The following is a 23,188-nucleotide window of genomic DNA, read 5'->3' as shown; positions in this document are numbered from 1 at the left end:
TGCCTAGATTTTCCATATTTTAATAAATAACACACACACACACACACGCATGCACGCACGCACGCACGCACATTCATACCATCTTACTCTACAACATTTGCATAGCTGCCTGCTTCTTCCTCAGTTTAACTGCTACTGGCTTTCTCTGACCTTTCCCATCTAATATAAATCCCCCTCTCTTTACTCTTTACTTCTGTCCATCCTACCTGTCTTTAATCTCATCACACATTGTCAAAATCCTATGCCACATGCTATTTCTTAATTTGGTGCACAGGAATTTGGTCAGTTTTCCAGTCCTTTTCAGTCAAAGTTTATGCAGTGCAGGATTATTTTGCAGCTGGAGGGGGAGGGGGGAGGGAAGAATGAAGGGAGAAGAGGGAGGGAATGGAATAGATTTTAAAAACTGAAGATTCAAACGAGAGCCATGTAGTAAATTTCATCAATGGCGGAACAAATTGAGATTTTGATTAGACACATACAAGAAAACCTATTTTAGTTAAGCAAATATCTTTAGCATAGATTAGGAGGAAAGGATTTTTATGCATTTTAATCTCCTTTCCAACTAGACTTAGTTGACATAATTACGGGGCCCCTAAAAGTAACTGCTGGGGTTTAGAAGCACTTGCCACTTCCTTTGAACTGTCCCTATAAATGCCAAGACCGAGTATTTTAGATTAAATGAATAGATTAATAAACATCTTTGGAATATCCATCATTAAGTTTGATTTATGGTCTATTGCCGGCAGTAATTCAAGGAAATGCCATGCTATTCAAAAAATATTGCATGTCATTCTCACCACTTTGCCAATGTTATGACACCATGTAAGTATGACGATATCTATATTCTTTTGCCATACTAACTATACACAAAAGCCAATAGATGCTAAACCACTTTAAGTTTACATGGGCATCAGTATAGGAACCACTCATATTCATAACTCTGATGAATGGCCTTTCATTTGTAAATTTATAGTGTATCCATAATTTCTTTAGGGAACCAAGAGGTTCATTCAAAAAACTGCCACAACATTTATCTATGCAAAGATGATGGATATGGTTTATGAAATTAAATGCTTTTAAAAATTAAAATCATATTGCCAAGAAAAAGGACATGTTCTTTCCTGGTTTACTCACATTTTAAAATGATCACAACTGTACTCTCAGCAGTTATAATGCTTAATCTAGATAGAATGTTAATAAACATATTAAACATGTCCAAATCTATTGCTGTTAGGGTTGTGTAGCATCAGTATGAACTACTGAACAACAAGTTCACTTAAATTTATTATTTTATTTTCTAATTCTATTCTATAGTAAGCTATAAAATATACAAACTATCACTAGAATATAATATTTCTTATTTATATTCACTGCATTTATATTTAATTCTTCAGGGATATTCCCAGAATACTGAATGGTATATTGTAAGCACAGACTATTACAGACTATAACTTAAATAAAATACGTATTTGCCAAAAATCAACATTAACTAAACAAGGTGTTCTATCTTCTCCCAATATAGACTTTGCTCAATTGGAGAAATCAATGAAGTAGGAGAAGACGAAAGATAACAATGAGCACTAAAGTAACCAATAAAAAGCAGACTAGTGAATGTTATAAGTGTGAAGAAGAAACGCACATTGTTGCTATGTGTGATGTGTTACCATTCCTATTCTCCCTTCATTTGTCATCATTTACTATTGTAAGTAGCAAATATACACAAATCTCAGTGTTTTCTTTTCCCTAGAGTTGTTTTACTTTTTTTAAAAAAAATCTATCCTATTATTACAGAATCTACAAAAGATTGAACCCGAGTTTAATTATTTGATTTGGTTATATGAACAACAATGTCCAATTAGCAACTTTCTTTAGCATTAGCTCATCTAGTTAAAAAAAATCGTTCCAAATGCTTGCAAAATTTGTATGCAAAATATTTCTTATGAATTGAGCTTTCTCTGTTTTGCTTAAAACAAACATAATATTAAAAATAATAAAGTAAACAGTTTACATACCCCAGTGGATCGCTAGCTCCTTGTGGGCAGGAACATATTTATCATCATCTTTGGGTCACCAGCGGCCAGCACAGCACCTGAGACATAATGCATACCCCATAAATGTGTTTGAATTAATTAAATGATACAGTGCCAACTAGAATCTATTTGGAAGGTACGAATTCAATGAAACAACCATTCCATATATCAACCCTCTTCCTCTGTACCCTACATTATTAAAGTAGAAGTGCACATTCTTATACATTTGAATGACAACTTTATTCTGAAAACTCAATTCTCAAGAATAATTGATTCTAAATGCTTATTACATTATATATTCTTATTGTCTTTTGGTTTTGGTGGCAGCAATAGAGTGAAGCATTCTCTAACATCATCTCTAAGTATCTGGAGTGAGATTGGGGGTCACCTAAAAGGAATCTCTGCAGGAGTCTTCATAGAGCATGCTACTAAATTGCTCCCCATCTCATTGCTGCCCATCTCATTCCCTTTTTATTCACTTACTACAATGCTGCTACATTATTACTTATAAAACACAAATCTCACCATGTTGTATCCCTGCTCAAAATGACCAATTTTGATGGCCTTCAAGAAAAGTCATTCATTTGGTGATACAATAAATATTTAAGTGTGTACAACATGCTAAGTTCTGTGCTAGGTGATAGAGATACAAGTGTAAGTATGATAGACAAGTGCTCTTCACTGAGATTTGCTCTTTCAAAAACATACTTCCCATCTTGTTCAACTAGAAGACTAGGATATATCTTTAATCCCTAACTCGGGCTTCACTCCTCCGGGAATTCCCCTTTGACTCTCCTGGGCAAAATGAGGCACTCCTTCTCTGTGCTCCCATAAAATACCATACATAATCATATAATAAAAGTTATTGCATTGTATCAAAATTGGATGAGATTGTATGCCTGTATCCTCCATAAGCAGATTATGGGGAGAAAATTTAGGAAGTATGTGCACCCCAAATTCCTCGAGTTAATAAAAGATCATGAATCAGTAGGTCCTCTTGGGAGAAGCAGAACCTGGACCTAAACCCTCCTGTAGGACAGGATATATACATAATGAAGGGACAGTATTTTAAGTTGCAAGTAGGAACTACTTGCCTACTATGTGCCTAAAAGACACATGATCTAAATCTTAAACTGCTATAAATCTGAGACACTATAGCAATTTGCCTAATTTAAATCTTCAAGATTGTGTTGTGGTTCCCTTCACAAATTTTAAGAACTGTCACATTTTTTTTTTTTTAAGGAATTCAATATTTTTTTTTTGCAGGGGAAGATTCGCCCTACGCTAACATCTGTTGCCAATCTTCCTCCTTTTTTTCTTCCTTCCGCCTGCCCCCCTCAAAGCCACAGTACATAGTTGTATACAGTTATAAGTTCTTCTGGCTCTTCTGTGTGAGCCACCACAGCATGGCTACTGACAGACGAGTGGTGTGGTTCTGCACCTGGGCACTGAACCTGGGCCACCGAAGTAGAGCGCACCTAACTTTAACCACTAGGCCATCAGGGCTGGCTCTCACATGATCTATGTAATAACTCCATAGGTAGCAGTGTCATACTGGAAAGTGCCGTTAGGATCTGTAGGCTTTCCCTCCGTGCTCTACCAGCTTGCTGAGTGTTCTTGGACAAGTCACTTGATCTTTTAGGGTGTTATATTCATCACATTAAATGGTAGCCTACGCAATTTCCAAAGTTCCAAACTGCTCTAATATTTCCACCTCAATTAGATGGTACTTTTGATAGTACTTTAACCTTTCTCATTCGTGAATGCAGGCACAAAAAAGTTAAATGATTTGTCAATAGGAGAATTGGTAGTATAAAGAGCAAGAGACAGAGATGCTAAATGAGACTTGGGTGATCAACAGTACTTTGATTTTTTTTTTTCCCCCCTGAGGGACATTTGCCCTTGGGTAACATCTGTTGCCAATCTTCCTCTATTTTGTATGTGGGTCACCACCACAGCATGGCCATCGACAAGTGGTGTAGGTCTCTGCCCGGGAACCAAAACCCGGCAGCTGAAGTGGAGCACACCAAACTTAACCACTAGGCTACAGGGCCAGCCCCTCAAACACTTTGATATTTTATAGTAGTTACTATGAGAAGGCACCATGCTAAGTGCTTTACATGTCATATCTAGCTTAATTCTCACAACAGTATGGGAGACGTACTTGACATTACATCCACTTTACAGGTGAGAAAACTGGCTCAAGAGATTAAAAAATGTGCTTAAGGACACAGAGTTAGAAAATCTTTAGCTAACTGTGATACTCTTATTAACTGCAATCAAAGGAATTCTAATAAAACAGTGAAAAGTGCAGGACAAAAGAAATTCTAGAATCACTACATATTAGAAATTTTTAACAGAATCATTTCTGAAATTAAAGTTAAATAAGAATGTAGAAAAAAATTATTGATCAAAAAATTGATTTTCATGAGTATATAGAGGTATGCAAAGTTGAAACTAGAAAGGACAGAATCATTTCTTCATTTCATTCTACAGGTGAGGAAAATTAGTTTACTAGGGTAATGGCAGGACTGTGGCTGGAACAAGGCCTTCTCTTTTTCAGCCCAGTGCTCTTTCTAAGTGTTTTTGTAATCCGTTTGGTAAGGCAATAGTGGTTGGCAATGCAGGATCTGAAGCCCAACTGCTCAGTTTGAATTCCTGTTCTTACTTGCTAGCCGTGTGATCTTATGCCTCAGTTTCCCCATCTGTAAAATGTGAGTAATAAATGCCTACTGCATAGGGTTGCCATGAGAATTAAAATAATTAATACATATAAAACACTAGAACCATTCCTGGTATCCAGTAAGAACTTAATAAGTGTTGGTCTTTATTATTACTACAGTAGCACACTTGGAAAATCAGGAGGCCAAAACATCAGCAGCACGCAGAAGAGGGCATAAAAGTCTTGCTCATACTATTTGAGATATTCCAGACTTCCATCTAAAAATTCTACTCCTTACTTTCCTAAGCACACCATACAGACAGCAGAGAGTCAATTTTTGTCAGGACTAGAGATGCAGGAAATGCTAAAAGAAGTAATTTACTAACAAAGTTTCAGGGAGGAGGCCTGGCTTCCAGTCTCAGCTTTGTCATTAGTAACTGGATTTTGGAAAGCCAGAACATGTCTCCAAGTCTCAATTTCCTTCTTAGAACTTTCCTATCTAGAGATACTTCTGGAGGGTTCTCAAGGATTCATTAATAGCTACGGCCAAAAAGATTTCATATCTTACTTTTAGTAATCTTAACCAAGTGAACAATATATAACCTTTAATTACCAAATCTTTTGTTGTCTTGTTTTGCATTAGATTTCCTGCCATTATTAACTAAGGCATGATTATAGGAAACCAAGTATAATTTGCAATTCAAACAGTCTTTAATCTTAAAAGAATTTCCACGGGTGGAAGAAATGGCAAACAAGTCCCCTTGCCCTGTCCCTTGCACAGCCCACCACTTGCTCAAGGGATCTTAACTCATAAAGGAGGAGCGCTGTATAGCTTTAAAATGACTTCATTCCCATATTTACATATTTTTAATAGGGCTATGATGAATCTCCTTCCGCTTGACTCCTATTTTGAGCTGTGATATTTTAATCTCCATTCTTGCTGCAACTTAGCAGATGAATGTGCAGTGTGACAGAGCTCAGAGGAAATAGTATAAATAAAGCAAAGTGGAGCTATGACATCTCACATTTTATAGCTTTTTTATTGTAGCCGAAGCATAAACAGAACACAGCTGTGTTATACTTACCGCTGTGAGCGCTCCCCCACTCCTCACCCCCTATTGCTTTTAAAAAGACAGTGCTCTTATTCAGAAAGCGTTGGCTGTGGGTAGCATGGTCCCACCGGGGCAGCCTCTACCCCAAACCTCTACATTTGACACGTTTCTCCTCTTTCACATGTAGATTTGTCGTGCTCCATACCATTCATCTGACTGCAGCCTGTACTGTACTGCAGCAAAAGCACACTGCTCTGACCTATTGGAAGATGGCTCCAGAACCAAAACCATAATTTACACTCCTTCTCAATGTACACATTGCACCCAAATAATATACAAATGCTCTTTTTTACAGGAGACATGCAACTAGCTGGAAGTATTCAAAATAGTGCACTCTCTTAATGAGAACTCCTTTTAGAATGAAGAAGTTGTATTTTTCACTTTCAAATGAACTCTTAGTCTAGGTGAAAGTTGGAAATGCCAAGAGGGCCAAATACAGCAAGAAAAGTTAAGAGTGGTGTTGAGATGTGCAAAATAATTCTATATGCTAACACAATCATCGGGTTGCAGAATTTTTCAGGCTGATTATATATTTCATTAAGTCCAAAGAAGACAGAGTAAGACAAATAGCAAGGACCTTCTACACTCTGACAAATATGAGCTTACATACACAGGCTTTAGTCCACGACAAGCATCTGATCTAAGCAGAGCCAATCATAGTCCTTCCCTGAGATATTTAAGTAGAATGGAAAAAGCAGCAAGCTGTAAAATTCCAGTGCTGTCATCAATAGTGACATTTCCTCCCATATGGGGAAATCTCTATTGCAGCAAGAAAGAATCAAGTTGACATCCAAAGTGACATGGAGACAAGAGAAAGGTATCAAGCCCTGACAGAGTATGACTCCCTGGTTCCAACTGTTCCTGAGGCCCGTCTACATTCCTGCCTCCCCACCGTTTGGCTATTTGCCTTCCTTGTATTCCTTTACCAAACAAATTCCAGCTTTTATTCTTAAGCTGTCTAAATTGCGTTTTATCATGTTCGAAAAAAGAATCCTAACTATTACACCTTCCAGAAGAAGATTCGTTTTTCATTTGGGTTAGGATTTATTCTTCCTTTTTCAAATACCACCACACTATTTATGGGAAGGAAAGAAAACCCTCTGGGCTTGTAGAGGAATGTGTAATGAAAATTCAAAAGACACATGCATCCAAGTGAAAAGAATATAGGGGCCTAGGAGCCTATACACCAGTGGAGTGAAATGAAAGACAGGAAGATTGATTTGCATCACCATTAACATGGAAGGAGAAAAGCACAAGAACACAAGAACTCCAAGAACTACCTCCATTGACACACGTAATTGTTTCAAAACAACAGGACCAACTGCGCTAACACAGGGGCAAAGTTGGTACCCCAAGCTTCTCAGCTATCTATCCGCCCAAAGTTGCTCTTCTGCCAAGCTCATTGTTTACCAAGCTGCCAGCCCAGCCCATGGATCTGATTAGCAATTTGCACTTTTGTGAGAGGATTAACAGAATTCCTTTGTTTTGATGTCGGATTATCAAACTGCATCTTTAAAGAGGTGTGACCTCATCCAGATTCATAAGCCTGCTCCCTTGAGAATGACTTGAATTTTACTCCACTTGCGCAACATATAATTTCATAAAGGAGCTACTGTCAAAACATGGTACTCAATTCTTGATGTGTGTGAAGAAGCACATTTGTAATGTAAATAACCTCAGAAGTTTTGTGATATTTTAAAATAACCCATCTGGTGGGAAAACAAGGATTTTGAACCCATTTGGTTCCAGCACTAGTAAATTAGCGCACATCCAGCTCATAGAACCCAGAGACAAACCCCATTCCAAAACTGAGACTCCGGGTGCTTTTCTTTTCAAGGGCAAGCATTTTTAATTGTCCCATGCTCTTGAGGTATTTTTAAAAAGAAAAGTAGAATGCACAAGAGAGTAAACTGAGGAAAACCAAAGAATTTGATGGCTACGGTCAAAATGATAATGATATCAAATTGTTTATACTGCATATCCAGCTTTACCCAAATATAAAGATGAACAGTAAGATATAGTAATAACACAGTAAGAGTTTTATATTTCTAAGTTTGTTCAGGCATAGGCAGCTATACAGAAAGAAAAGTCCCTGAAATTTCCACCAAAGTTTGAAATAAGTGAAACTTCCAAGGGGGGCATCTACAGGGCAGTATGCAACAGATTGAGAAAATTTTTCTTCAGACTTTGCACTAGTGTAATTTTTACTTGAGGTGGCAATCACAAATAGAACACACAAGAGCAGTCTAGCCTGTGGGAGGCATGCTTTACTGGTGTGAGAACTGTACCTTGGGAAGTACACAGATGCCCATTCAGATACAAACGGCAAAAGGGCAGTCTGGCCATGACAAATGCCCAAAAAGCCAGACACCACTGTAAATCAAGTAGAGACTTGACTTATACAAACTAAAAAATCAAAACAAACAAGCAACCAAAACATCCTGTTTCATAAAGAGGAAATGAGTATAATTAAATATGTATGTTTATTTTTAATATTAATATATTTTATTGTTACCCTAAAGTTGATAGATTCGGACATGTTTCTTTAAGTTAGGGAACTTTCAATTACAGTGTGAGTGTACAAGGCAGGCCTTGACAAATAAGGTGTAAGGTGTGTTTGTCTGTCTGTAAGCACAATACATACACACATGACTGTTAAATCAATGGTTCTTAATGGTGGTTGTGTGGATTAATGAATTCACTTGGAAAATCTTTTTTAAAATACTCAAGTCATGTACCTCAACTTATAGCCAGTGGATGGGATGAGAGTCTATGTTTCTGAAAAGTCTCAGTTGGGTATTCTATAAATCCTTTTTCAAACAGCCCTCTCTTATATTTGAAAATAGTCCCTCTATATAGATTATTTGCTAGTCTTGCCTTACTAAATTGGAAATGTCCTTAAAAAGGTAGATCATGTCTCTTAAGAGCCTTGTACAGTGACCAGCACACAGTGTGGTGTTCAATAAGAGTTGGATAAATAAATTCAAAAGATGTGTGCTTAATTAATAGGGATGTGATAGATGTTATCATAGCAAACACTTCAGGGACAATAGGAATGAAAAAATTAATGTAGTAAGAATTTGACTTTAACCCCAAAGCTGCCTACATGGAATTCAAGAAGAAAACAACGTACATTATTTATGTCTCATGTGGCAATAAATCTGGAAGACCAGCCAAAATCAACTTTGAATTATTCATTTATTCAACATGTATTTATTAAGTGCTTCCATTTGCTGTGAACTATCTTGGGCTCTAGAGATAGAGCAGTAAACCAAACAGACCAAGCTCTTTGCGCTCATGCAGCTAATATTCTACTCAGAGAGACAAAAAATAAAGATAAATAAATAGCTACATACTATATTAGTTGAGTTAAGCGCTAAAGAGAAAAATTAAAGCAAGGAAAATAGAAAGTGTTTATGGAAGGGCCAGATGCAATTTCAGATAGAGTAGAAAGATGGGCCTCACCGAGAAAGTACCATTTGAGTCAAGACCTGAAGAAAGTGCTGGATTGAGTCATGCGGTATAGGAGCAAGAGCACTACAGGCAGAGGGAACCTTGCAGAAGCACAAGGGCCCGAAGAAGGGTGGTGCCCAGCATGTTCGAGAAAGAGCTATGAGCAGTGTGGCTAGTGCAGAGTGAGTAAGGGGGAGAGCTGTAGAAGGTAAAGTCAGCAGGTGAGGGGTGGGGGCTGACTCTGCTCCCTGAGGGTTACAGTAAAGACTCCCCTGGGGAAGGAAACCACTGGAGCGTCCTGAGCAGAGAAGGGCATGATCAAACTAATCTGATTTACACTTTAAAGGCTCACCCTGCCTGCCATTCAAAAGCCTGTTTGAAGACAAACAAAGGCTAGAGGCCAGTTAGGAGTCCACAGCCACAAGCAGAAATGATGGTGGCTTGGACCAGACTGGAAATAGTGGAGACGAGGATGGTGGTCAGATCCTAGAAATATTTTGAAAGTAGTACTGACAGTTTTGCTGAGGGATTAGGTAGAGTATATGTAAAAGAGAGAAGTCAAGGATGAAGAAAGGTTTGGGGTCTGAGCAATGGGAAGAATGGTTTGTCTTTAACTGAGCAGGATGACTTCCAAGGGACCAGGTGTGAGGGGCACGTCTGGGGCTCATTTACAAGCGCCAAGTGGAGCTGCCAAGTAGCCATTTGGATATGCGTGTACAGAGTTCAGGAGAGAGGTTACAATGGAAAAGAAAAGTACATTCTCAAACAAAGTTTTTCATAGTTCTGACCACTAAAAGCGATTGTTTTTAAATGAGTCTTTATTTAAAAGACATGACAGAATTTGTAGTGTCTTCAATAACAGTCTTTTAAAAAGTACAAAAATCTTTATATGGCCATTTGGTTTTAATAGAGACAATTCCTTAAAGCTCATCATATACTGATAAATCATAGGCAGGTAAATTCATACTATCAACGCATGCAATGAATGCTAAAGTAATAGCCTAGGTGTGGTGGTCTGACTTGATATATGACTAGAGTTTAGATAATCCAGAACAAATATGTAGCACCATCTCTGGATATGTTTGTCTCACATTTTTCCAGGAACAACAAAAAAACTTACACTCATGCTTCTGAGGGTCCGTTGATTTGATACGCGTGCTGAGTACATTTTAAGTTTCATGTTTTATCTTTGAGATTTATGTGGAATTTAAAAAATAAACAAATGATTAAGTGTTTTAAAGTTTTTACTAAATTACCTGACTTTGCTTCAAATCATTATATGAAGTTGACTTTGATAATTGCATACTACTTTACAATCATTACCATCATCATCATCACCACCATCACCATGGCTATCTTTTCTTAAGCCCCACTATGTGTTAGGCCTTGTGTATGACTTTATACTACTACACACCAGGCCCTGTGTATTATCTTATATATATATTAAATCTTCTAACTCTAATATTAACTGTATATTATTCATAAATATTTCTTACACTAAAGCCAGATGTCTCATGAAAAAAACTTCTAAATAGAGAAATTTCTTCTCCTTCACTGTGAAACCAAAAAACAACATTGAAGACTAAAATAACATATATAAATATATGGAATTGGAAGCAACTGACAAAGTTGTACTTCTGGGTATTTGTCACATAACTGGTAAATGTGTATCTGATCAATAATCCTGTACCAAATGTCCCACAGTAAAAGAAATGTCCTATACCAGTGAAACGCCATCCATTACAATGAATTGACAATTTATTTGAGTTGCAAGTTAATAAAAATTAAAATAGTACTTGTAGAAATAAAGAACAAATAACAACGGCCTTTAGTATATAGTAGAATTTACTGTACGTAACATCGAAGGGGGAAAAACTAAGGTAATTTCTAAAAATTCAAGAAGTATTCAATCAGGTATTTATGAGACATATCTGGATGTCCAGAAATAGAATAAATAGAAAAGTGTACTTCTACAGTCTTGAGTATTTCTTCCAAATCCTACATCCATTTAAGTTGGCAAGGGATATCAGTGGTTTATTTGGATATTATCCACAGTTGCAAATGAGCATCTTCATTTCTGTATTTTGGCACTGGACCATATAAATAATTATACTGCCATATATTTAATGTAGTAGATATAAAACATGGCACAAAAGAAAAGTACCAATTTTAGAACACCATAAAACTCATCAAATAACTTCTCTAAAGTCATCAACATAACTAGCCTGCCGACCACGGAGTTGCTGAATATAGCATCTCCATTAACATGATCACTTGAGTAACCTTCCATTCTCTTCTCAGATCACACTCATCCCCACCTTATAGATCCTATCTCTGCAAAAGGAGTGAGAAGTCGCATAAAGCATGCCCTCTGGCTGTAGCACAGTCAGATGCCCATGGGGGATCTATCACTGCCCCTATAAATCCAGAAGGGGACCTAGGGAAACATGCAGGAGAGAAGACACACACAGTTCTTCAACATCTTTCATGCGTCAGGAAAGCTGACTATAATTTTCTCAGAGAGAATATTAAAGTGCCATCTTTTTACTGTCATTTTAAACTAAAAAGAAAAGTAGAGCTAATATACATAATCAGCAAAATTGTTAAGTAGGCAAATTTTATTTCCACAAATCCTACATCTTCTTTGACGACAAGCTTCTTTCTTTTTCTTCTGCCAATTCTCTCCTTAAACTCTCTGACCACATTAGAATCTAATTTACTTGTTCAGTGAAATTGAACTCAAGGTGAACACCCCATACTAATAATACTCCCTTTGCTTTCTCGCTCTCATCAAAATGTACCTGCTCTGTGTTCCATTAGCCAAAGCCCAAACCTTGAACTTCCAAGATCACAGCTGGCCAAATGAAAATACAATTGGTGCCAATATGCCAGTGGTTAGAGGCAGAAACCTGGAATTGCAAGGGAACTTGCAGAGGTCATTAATTCAACCCTTCACTTAAAACTGGAGTCCTCTATGTAACGTCACTATCATCATCGCAGATTGGGTCCAACTCTACTTCCAGAGATCAAAATTCAATTCATTTTGAGGGAACACATCCAATTTTAACTTGCCTCTACTGGTCTTAGTGCTGGATATACACAGAATCACTTGTGTTTTCACACCCAGATACAGGCTCCACCCTTCACCCAGCTCTGTGCCCCAGGATGCTGATTTCTGTGAATCACATCAAGAGACTCCTTTGCTCCCAAGCTTCTGGCTGGGTTTTGAAAATAAGAGGCATCAGCAGGAGATCAGAGAGTAAGAGAAAAGTGAGGTCAGGATATGTATTCCTGCAGCTCCCTCCTTGCAGATGACTGTCAGAGTCTGGTGGTGTCTCTCCATACAGCTCCCCTCCTGGTCCCTTCAGGCCTGGGGATGGTGACAATGCCCTGCTACTCTTATCCTCAGAGTACTGTACCAACCCTTGTTGGTTCTTTCCAATAACAGCTTTACTGAGATATAATTCACCATACAATTCAGCCATTTAAATATTCGCAGATGACATGATTTTATACATAGAAAACCCTAAAGAATCCACCAAAAAACTTTTAGAAGTAATAAATGAATACGGTAAAGTTGCAGGATACAAAATCAACATACAAAAATCAGTTGCATTTCTATACACTAACAATGAAGTAGCAGAAAGAGACATTAAGAATACAATCCCATTTACAATTGCAACAAAAAGAATAAAATACCTAGGAATAAACTTAACCAAAGAGGTGAAAGATCTGTACACTGAAAACTATAAAACATTGCTGAAAGAAACTAAAGAAAACACAAAGAAATGGAAAGATATTCCATGCTCTTGGAATGGAAGAATTAACATAGTTAAGATGTCCATCCTTCCTAAAGCAATCTATAGATTCAATGCAATCCCTATCAAAATTCCAAGAATATTTTTCACAGAAATAGAACAAAGAATCCTAAAATTTATATGGAACAACAAAAAAGACCCCGAATAGCCAAAGGAATCCTGAGAAAAAAGAACAAAGCTGGAGGTATCACACTCCTTGATTTCAAAATATACTACAAAGCTATAGTAACCAAAACAGCATAGTGCTGGCACAAAAACAGACACACAGATCAATGGAATAGAATCGAAAGCCCAGAAATAAACCCACACATCTATGGACAGCTAATCTTTGACAAAGGAGCCAAGCACATACAATGGAGAAAGAAAAGCCTCTTCAACAAATGGTGTTGGGAAAACTGGACAGCCACATGCAAAAAAATGAAAGTAGACCATTGTCTTACACCACACACAAAAATTAACTCAAAACGGATTAAAGACTTGAATGTAAGACCTGAAACCATGACATTTCTAGAAGAAAACATGGGAAGTATGCTCTTCAACATCGGTCTTAGCAACATTTTTCAAGCACCATGTCTCACCGGGCAAGAGAAACAACAGAAAAAATAAACAAATGGGACTACATCAAACTAAAAAGCTTCTGCAAGGCAAAGGAAACCATCAACAAAACGAAAAGACAACCTAACAATTGGGAGAAGCTATTTGCAAATCACATATCTGATAACGGGTTAATCTCCAAAATATATAAAGAACTCATACATCTCAACAACAAAAAAACTAACAACCCAATTAAAAAATAGGCAAAAGACCTGGACAGACATTTCTCCAAAGAAGATATACAGATGGCCAACAGACACATGAAAAGATGTTCAACATCATTAACTATCAGGGAAATGCAAATCAAAACTACAATGAGATATCACCTCACGCCCATCAGAATGGCTATAATTAACAAGACAGGAAGCAACAAGTGTTGGAGAGGATGTGGAGAGAAGGGAACTCTCATACACTGCTGGTGGGAGTGCAAACTGGTGCAGCCACTACGGAAAACAGTATGGAGATGCCTCAAAAAATTAAGGATAGAACTACCATACAATCCAGCTATTCCACTGCTGGGTATCTATCCAAAGAACATGAAAACATCAATGCATAAAGATATGTGCACCCCTGTGTTCATTGCAGCATTATTCACAATAGCCAAGACTTGGAAGCAACCTAAGTGTCCATCAAGGGATGAATGGATGAAGAAGATGTGGTATATATACACAATGAAATACTACTCAGCCATAAGAAACGATGAAATCCAGCCATTTGTGACAACATGGATGGACATTGAGGGTATTATGCTAAGTGAAATAAGTGAGAGGGAGAAGGTCAAATACCGTATGATCTCACTCACAAGTAGTAGATAAAAACAACAACAAACAACACATAGAGACAGAGATTGGATTAGTGGTTACCAGAGAGGAAGGGCGGGAGGGAGGAGGGCAAAAGGGATGATTAGGTACATGTGTGTGGTGATGGACTGTAATTAGTATTTGGGTGGTGAACATGAGAACATGATGTAATCTATGCAAAAATAGAAGTATAATGATGTACACCTGAAATTTATACAATGTTATAAACCAATGTTACTGCAATAAAATAAAAATAAAGTGTACAATTCAATGGTTTTTAATATAGTCATATGTTCAACCATCACCACAATCAATTTTGGAACATTTTTATTACTATAAAAAGAAACCTCATATCCATTAACAGTCACTCCCCATTTCTTCCCAACCTCTCAGCCCTAGGCAGGCAATAATCTACTCTCTGTCTTTATAATTTGGCTATCTGGACACTACATATAAATGTAATCATATAATATGTGCTCTCGTGACTGGCTTCTTTCACATAGAATAATATTTTTAAGGTTCATCCATGTTGTTAGCACGTATCAATACTTCATTTTTTTTATTGACAAATAATATTCCATTGTATGGATGTACCATATTTTATTTATCTATTCATCAGTTGATGGATATTTGGGTTGTCTCCACTCTCTAGCTACTATGAATAATTCTGCTATGCACACTGTGTACAAGTTTTTGTGTGAACATGTATTTTCATTTCTCTTGAATGAACCTAGGAATGGAGTTGCTGGTCATATGGTAACTCCTGAGGTGTAACCTTTTGAGGAACTGCTAGACTCTTTTCCAAATAGCTGCCCATTTTACATTCCCGTCAGCAGAGTACGAGGGTTCCAATTTCTCCATATCCTCACCAACACTTGTTATTATTTGTCTTTTTTTTTTCCAGCCATCCTAGTGAGTGTGAAGTGATATCTTATTGTGGTCTTGGTTTTTTTAAACCCTGTTACTATCCTTATAACTACTCGCTTTATTAAACTCTCCTCATATTGTTTAAGTCCATCATCTGACTCTTGCCAGATCCTCACTGACTCAAAGACCAATTCTTTTTCATATTTTTGAAGATTGTTTTGAAATCCTCCCCAAGTTTCTCTTTTTTCAGGCTAAACAATTCCTCTTCATAAGACCTATTCGTTTCTAGGTTATTTATCCCCTGATTCACCAGCTTTAGACATTAAATTGTCAATATCCTTCAAATTATTCAACCCATAAATAACATATATGAACTGACCAGTATACATTTTACTGGGTGATTATCTCATTGGTTATGGACACTACATGTCTTGCATTAAAGCTGTTAAAGGTGACATTACCTCTTGTTTGAGCAGCTACTACTGTTGGCTTATATTGAACATAAAATTAACCAGAATATCTTGACAATGGACTATCAATTCAGATACTCCCTACCCATAATTGACTGATTATTTTAAAATTACATGTAGAATTACTTTAACACTATTAAATTTCACCTCATTAAGTTTTGGCCAACCTTGAGGCAATCACTGACTTCTGAGCACCAAATGAGATAAAATGGGTTAAAGCGCCAAGTATGTTTTCCAAAAAAGTTGGGGCCTGCCCAGTGGCATAGTGGTTAAGTTCATGCACTCCATTTCGGTGGCCCGGGGTTCCTGGGTTTGGATCCCCGGCACAGACCTACACATTGCTCATCCAGCCATGCTGTGGAGGCATCCCACATATAAAATAGAGGAAGATTGCCACAGATGTTAGCTCAGGGACAACCTTCCTTAAGCAAAAAGAGGAAGATTGGCAACAGACGTTAGCTCAGGGTCAATCTTTCTCACACACGCACACACAAAAAGCAATCAAAGTGTTAGTTTCGGGGCTGGCCCAGTGGTGTAGTAGTTAAGTTTGTGCATTACACTTCAGTGGCCCCGGGTTTGTCGGTTCGGCTCCCGGGCATGGACCTACTCACTGCTCATCAAGCCATGCTGAGGTGGCATCCCACATAGAAGAGCTACAACTCTACAACTGTGCTACACAACTATGTACTGGGGCTTTGGGGAGGAAAAAAAAAAGAAAAAGAGGAAGATTGGCAACAGATGTTAGTGCAGGGCCAAACTTCCTAAAAAAAGAAAAAAGTGTTAGTTTCCTCACTTTCTTTCCTCCTTCATCAAAGTTATTAATAAAAGTAAAAATGTGGATAAGTCAATGAACAGAATGGGTGGCACCTGACTACAGACTTCTCTTTAGGTTGAGAACCATATACTTATCTACATCCTTTAGATATGGTTCTTCAGCTATTAATCCATATTAGCATACTGGTCAACCAAACCAATCTCCTTTCTAATTTCTCAGAATTTTAAGATACACTATAAAACTATACTTTATAAATGATATCTGATACTAGGCTAGCTCCATTAAAAAGAAATAAGTTAATTCTGCATGATGGGATCTTAGAGAACCCATACTGGCTTCTGGTTAACATTGCTTTCCTTCTAGGGGTGTAGAAACGATCTCTATAATAACACAATCTAGGATTTTAAAACATAATATCTTAGTAAGATAAACTTTTCTCCTATTTCAAACTCATGGTAACATTTATTCATCTTGAGTCTTCTGACACTTCTTTTCTTCTACACGCTATTTCAAATTTTACCAACGAGTCTTCAAAAACAATATCTACTTAGTAGCCACCTGACCTCAGCCTACATCCTTCTCCAATATGTATGAGTTAATTATGGGCACTCTGAAAATGTAATACTTGAAATGAAAACATCTAAATATCACCCTTGACTGTTTTCCTCTCTGTGCCCCACTCCCCATCCAAACTGGCAGCCAGAGCTATCCAAAATATATGAAATATATACCATTTGGTTACTTCTCCCCAACTCCACTACTGTCACTCTAGTACTAGCCAGAATCACCTCTCTCTGGACTACTACGATGGTCTCTCATCTGATCTCTCTGCTTCCACTTTTGTTCCCCCATAGTTGACTCTCCACACACTAGCCAGAGTAAGCTTTTAAAAAATGTGCATCTGACCACGTCACTCCTCCTATAACAACCAGCTTCCCATCACACTTAGAATAAAATCCAAATGACTTGACCCTGCCTTCCTCTCCAATTTCATCTCCCTAATGCTCTCTCACACCCTCACCCCCACCACCTGCTTTACCTACACTAGCTTTCTTGCTATTCCTGGAACTTAATACACTCAGTGTCTCTTCTGGGTCTTCACTTTTGCCATTTCCTCTCCCTCAAGTCTCCCCATAGATCTCCTATGACTTGTCATCACTCAGGTCTCAGGTGTCACCTCCTCAGAGAACTTTCCCTGGCCTCTTCATCTAAAATAGCACTTTCAGCTCTACCCCTTACTCTACTTGATTTATGTTATTTGATTTATCACTATTTGAAGGATTGCATATTTATTTGCTTATTTCTATCACCCCTAGAATCTCAGAACTTTTTTTCTGCCTTGTTCACCAATATATTTCTGGTATCTATAATAATAACTAACATATAGTGGGCACTCAAAAATGATTTTTAAATGAATTGAACTAGAACCCCAAAGAAAGAAATCTCGTACTACAAATTCTGATCATGGTGGAGACAGGGAGAAAGACGTAGGACTGAGGGTAACTTTGGCAAGTCTTCCAGTCACACAGTGCTTTAGGACCCCCACGTGAGAGCACAGTCTTCATGCACTAACTACATCAATCAACAGACCAACAGGTCTAGTCTCAACTCACTGACATCAGAGAACTGTAGCATATGAGAGTCTTCAATCTCAAGTGTGGGGCATGAGTATTTTTCTTTCCTATCTCAACCACCACTCTCCCAATTATAATAAATGAATAAAGTAGATTGAAGCTAAGGAAAAATAAAGCAAATTCAGAAGCTGGCAAAAAGCAAACCCACTGCCTCGGGCAGCCCGGGGCTGATGGATGATGACAGCTAGCAGACAAATCCTGTTCCCCCTTCTAAATTCTGTCTACTAAACAAATTAGCAAGCTCATCAATATCTGCACGGCATTTACCTTCTGCAGCAACAGCTGCTGCAAAATCACGATGCTGACTCTTTGGGTTGTGGTCCTGTCGATGGAACGAAAGTATAGAACACTCAGGGTTGGAGGTAACAGAATGACAACCTGATATTATAGGCAAGAGTTCTGCAGGGGGTTGGAGGATAAACAACTTGAGGGTCACCTGTACTGAATCTACCATTCAGCTCCTCCTCTCCCCCAATAACTAGATGTTTGAATGATGAGATGTGAAAAGTTAATTCTTGTGCTAGTGACTAACTGTGTAAAACTTACAATAAAAACATTAAGTGATTAAGCAGAAATTTATGAGATACATAATCTAATACCTGGATTATGCTTTAAACGTGGTCTTTTTCATGAAAACTAGTACTCAGTGTGGAAATTATATTAAAAAATGGCAAAACTCTTCTATTCTTGAAAAAATTATGACACAATACTATCTTCTATTTTAGCATGAGAGAAATTTTGCCCCTCATCTTCAAAGAAGAGAGAAAAGACCAAATACAACATACACAACACAACAAATACATCTCACCCTAAAAGTTTAAAGTGAAAATAGCCAAGGAGGAAAGAAAGGGTTTTATGATCAATTTTAATTAAGGGAATGGTTTATATGCACCCACATGAAGATAAGGATGGCAAAATATTCTTAAAATACCCTGCACTGGAAAACATAAAACTATGAGCGGCTTTAGTCAATGATACACAATAGTATGTCAGAACCAAGACCCTGACCACTATTAATCAATCAGTGGAAAGGTAACTGAAAGAAAATGGAAGAGACAGTAGACTGCCTGAGTCTGTCTCAGACATTTTCTCATTAGAGCCCTGAAATTCTTCAAAGTGAGTTTTATCACTTACAACAAGAGAAATCCTGCATCCCTCTCTCTGGCTAATCACGCCCCTTCATACTAAGAGGCAACAAAGCAGTAGAGACATCCCAAGAGAAGGCAACCTCATCCCCACCTGAGAAAGAAAAAGAGAAGGTCATCAAGAACCTTACTGTGGCTCAGAGAAGCCAAGACATAGGACAGAGAAGCGTCAGGCACAGATCAGCTTCCCACTTGCCTTCAACAAATCCTACTGATTTAATAATCTGTGCCGAGGCTGTCTCCAAGCCTAATTTGTGCAGGGGCTCGACTCCCACTGGCATTGCCATTCCTGGCTGACATTGGTTGACTCTCTAGACCAGGCTGAAGAGCTGGTGACAGATGTCAAGGTGTTTGCCATTAGAAGAGGTCTTGTAGGGCAGGTATGGTTATTCTCACATCTCTTCTGCTCTCAAGCATTTGGCACCTGTCTTATTAAGGCAATCGCCAAGTGGTACAATTGATATTTGTACGAGTGTTGGTAACCCCATCAGATTGTGAGAAAACGTGTGTAATTCTTTTGGGGGCACATCTAGAATGGTACCTGAAAGAGCTGATCAATGCTCAATAAGTGGTGAGCAAAAGGGTGTCCTCCTAGACACACTTCCCTTAAGTTAAAAATGAAGATGAAAACTCAGCAGAAGGGCATTAATTCAAACAACAAAAATAGTATTTTTATTTTTTCCCAATTGTGATATTCTTATTGGCTTTCTGCAGAAGTCTAAACTCTTTTTTTTTTTTTTCAAATTATGATAAACCTTTTCACTAGATGGTGGGCTTCAAGAGGCCAGAGACAATTTTCTCTCCTCGAACATAATGCTTGATGATCTCACAGATTCTCAATAAATGCCTGTTGATTAATGAGTATTCTACTGAGGCCAGCTAGATATTCAAGATTCTCCCATTTTCCCTCCTGTCACTCATTATACCTTTCTTAGAAAAGAATCTTGTTTTAAATGATCAGTCTCTTTCTTCTTCAGTGAATAAGAGCTTTATCTAAAATGTACCACCACAAGGGTGGGGACCACAGGGCCATTCACTCAGGCATAGAGCGTGGAGGATGAGAACAGATCACACAGAACTGTATTAAAAAAAACAAAGCTACCATTTTGTCAAGAGCCTCAGGTCTTTGGAGCCCAGAAGCCACAAATCAGTGTCCGGCATCAGCCTTCTACAAGGGAAATTTTAAGAGAAGAGCCATTTTAGAAATGAGAGTATTAATGGTGACTTGAAGGAAGTAAAGATAATTAGCAAAAAAAAAAAAAATTGTTTCCCTAATGCTCTCTGATTAGCTGTGTGACTTCAGATGTATGAGCAAGTTCTCTGAGCCCTCCTTTCCTTGTCTATGAAGCTGGTGGGAAAAATCACTGAATTCCATTAACTGTCAATAATTCTAATAAGATCAAGTTAAATATTTCTACATTTTGTGACCCTTAAAATTCCCAGAGGGTGGCTAGCATGGTGAAAATAATTAATACTATAGCATCCTCCCTGTGGAAATAAACCATCAATAATGCATATTCAGGATTGCTATCTCCCTCATTATCTATTCTGGGGTGCTGGAAATAAGTAACTTGTGTTATTTTGTGGCCCCTGACAGGCTGGTGCCTTGTCACACTGCTGCTTCTAATCCTCCAGAACTCTCAAGCTGAAAACTACTTTCAAAAAGGGATTTCCTGGGTACCACTAGCACTGACATCAAAGCCTTCAGTTCAAGGATCACATCTTCTCTGCCACTCCCCTGACGTCTCTGTCTGGCCTGCCCTCACTGAACGAAATGCCCTCTTTATCTCGAAGCAGCGCAGGCTGCTATGAGAAGGAGTCTGGGGAGGGAGGTTATTGGTTGCAATTGTTTGAAAGATTCTAATAATTGCAGCTAGGGATCCATCCTCTCGTGTCACGCAAGTTGGAAAATGGGTCAGACATAATGCATTTGGTTAAGTGTCTAAACTGAAAAGGTGCTATTTTATTTTAAATGGCATAGTCTTTACAAAGGCTAAGGTTACTGGTGCAATGCTCTCTCATTTTAAAACGTAACAGGGACATGCCCTCTGAGGGTCAGGCTTTCATTTGCTGATGTTAATTCTCAGCTGCCTGCTCCTCGTCCTTCATTGTACCCTGTGTCTTAGCTGGGCACGCTCCTGATTCCCTGCTATATCCAGACGGTCCACGTAAATAGTGTTTATGTTAAGGAAGTCATGTTCAGTGTGACTGGAGCACACAGAAACTGATGTTGTTGTCACTTTAGATTAAGCTCTTATTTTAGTAAAGGAGGCAGTTGGAGCAGGCAGCTGAGTGGCCGAATGAAATATTCAGCTCATTTCATTTAGAGCTGCCCGGTTTCCATTGTTCATGCTGGCAAGGCTGGTTAACCCCGTTGGTGCCGGCCTAGCAGCAGCCCCCGCTCACTCATGCATCCACACTCAGGCTTCCTCCAGCTAACACTTCTTAAGTCACCCATCAATACACCTAGAAGTAATCAGATGAACAGTGTAGGAACAGACATCCTTGAATGCATCTTTCTGAACTCCTGTCCATTTGTGTGCCCAAAATGGATGCTTTAAAAAGGGGTTGACTTTATGAGTGTAGAGTATGCCTAAATCTCTAGGTACAACTGGAAGATGGGTGAGCACAGAGATGCTTGGGACAGAGTGTTTTCGAGGTGAGAGCTAAAATGTTAAAACGTAAAATGTGTTTACCAAAGGAAGATGTTGGACTTAATTCCTTGAAACATTAAGTACGTACTGCCTTGTGACAAGGAGTTGTTTAAAACACAGGTAGACACCATCATCCCAAAACAAATGTACCAGTTACCTAAATTTTTGTTTGAAACTTACTGTTTGGAAGACTTATAGAGAGAGAGCTTTAACAGTACTTTGTTACTTTCCTGGGAGTGTCATCAACTAATTGTGTCCTGGTCACTTTTCGGAATTTGAGGCACCTTTTCAGAGACACTCCTACCATTACAACATTATAATTCAATCTGACCAAAAAGTCTTCTGACTTGAGGCTTTCTCTCTTTCTCTTTCTTTCTGTTTTTTTTTTTCTTGACAAGTTAAACTAGAAATGGTGGCTGACGGAAATGATAAAGTAAATATTATTTCCATATATCAAATCGCTGGTTAAACGAAAGACTTTTAACAGTTTTTCACCCATAAGAAAATGCTTTGTAGAACGAATGATTTCATCACTCAAGATCCGGAGAAGGTAAAAATTCTACTTTGCTACAGCTTACAGACTACTTAATGTCCATAAAAAGTACCAGTCATCACTGAACAAAAGCAACAAATTTTTATCATGGAGATGCATTCAACTCCGAACACGAGTGACAAATATATACTAGGCTCTATGCTAGGCTAAAAGTGACCCTTACCTTCATGGTCTCTAAATATTTAGTAAGTATTTATTCTGTGGATCCAGGTTTTGTGGGGTCCCAAAACTTATGCAATTTTAGAAAGAGAATATAAATTAAAATTATAATTTAACATGAAAGTGAATATTTATTTACAGTGAAAAAATCCCCCAAAATTACTACTTTAAAATGTTGAGAAATATCACAAACATCACAAAATCTGGAAAACATAATATTCATATTAATTAGCTCCCTGACCACACCTCTCTAAGGCTTTTTCCTCTACAGTTGTTGGCTGCATACTCTTTGATTGCCTCTTTGTAAATATCATTTTCTACAGAGAAAACAGAAACATAATCCATTCTTTTATCTAGTATGTTTAATCAAAACTTGTTTTTAACTATTCATAATTGGTATTCAGAAAACATGCAACTGCACATACACAGTGGTACCTGCTGCCTGTATTACTGCTACAAGTT

At 38.0% G+C, this 23,188-nt stretch overlaps 1 protein-coding gene across 1 annotated transcript in view; it reads right to left on the bottom strand.

Annotated features, from left to right (window-relative positions):
* Positions 1–23,188, bottom strand: part of SOX5 (SRY-box transcription factor 5) — a 964,162-nt gene that overhangs the window by 794,745 nt on the left and 146,229 nt on the right. Inside the window, exon 3 of the mRNA XM_087442676.1 lies at positions 2,013–2,089. The gene's annotated coding sequence lies outside the window, so the exon portion shown is untranslated. The remainder of the gene's footprint in view (positions 1–2,012; positions 2,090–23,188) is intronic.

This window comes from Ceratotherium simum, chromosome 17 (genome assembly GCF_057802395.1).
Source record: "Ceratotherium simum simum isolate JZ-2026a chromosome 17, ASM5780239v1, whole genome shotgun sequence".
Classification (NCBI taxonomy): domain Eukaryota; kingdom Metazoa; phylum Chordata; class Mammalia; order Perissodactyla; family Rhinocerotidae; genus Ceratotherium; species Ceratotherium simum.
The sequence above is the reverse complement of the archived record's forward strand: the minus strand, read 5'-3'. Positions and strand labels throughout refer to the sequence as shown.